Source organism: Fukomys damarensis, unplaced genomic scaffold (genome assembly GCF_012274545.1).
Source record: "Fukomys damarensis isolate Sample0158 unplaced genomic scaffold, DMR_v1.0_HiC HiC_scaffold_4, whole genome shotgun sequence".
Lineage (NCBI taxonomy): Eukaryota > Metazoa > Chordata > Mammalia > Rodentia > Bathyergidae > Fukomys > Fukomys damarensis.
The window spans coordinates 43,650,132-43,650,806 of NW_022900916.1; the positions used below are offsets into that span (position 1 = coordinate 43,650,132).

At 35.0% G+C, this 675-nt stretch overlaps 1 protein-coding gene across 21 annotated transcripts in view; it reads left to right on the top strand.

The window, feature by feature from the left end:
* The window catches only part of Cadps2 (calcium dependent secretion activator 2), a 554,060-nt gene that overhangs the window by 166,493 nt on the left and 386,892 nt on the right, over window positions 1-675 (top strand). The window lies entirely within an intron of this gene.

Genomic DNA, 675 nt, shown 5'->3' on the forward strand with positions numbered 1-675 from the left:
CCTTTTTCTTTTTTTTTTTTTTTTTTTTTAGTACCAGAGATCGAATTTAGAACCATATGGTTGCAAGGCAGGTGCAGTACCACTGAGCTAAATTCCTAGCCCTTATCATTTATCCTTGATCAAGAGTTTTTTCATTTAATACATTTTGTGAATTGTGTCTACAGAATGAAAGCAGTTTTTAAGATGAAATATTAACTTTGTACAGCAAATATTTCAGTACCCAGATATTTTGGATATTACTTACAATATCTATGTGATCATATTGATACAGAAATTCTGTGATATTTAGTCGTGGCCTGTTTATTTCCCATGTTATCAAACCCATTTCAAATTAATTTTTTGCCATTTAAGAAAATGTTTCCAGTTCAGAATTTTTCGTTATAGTTTAGTTTGACTATAGCAGTTTAGCATAATGTTAATTAGAAACTTTGAAATCTACCAGGCTAACACTGACGATTGAGTTTTTGTGTTGTCCTAGAGAGACATCTAGTAAATTTGTTAATTGTTCCAATCTTCCTATCCAAGAATTCAGTGGAAAGACAAGTGGTGCCTGAAACTGCAGCACCAAAGAAACCTTTCAGAGGAAGAGGGACACTCACCAGAGGCCAATGAGTGTCATATCCTGGCAGCACATCAGCGGATGACCAGGTTGGAGTGATGCCTTGCTTGGTACAC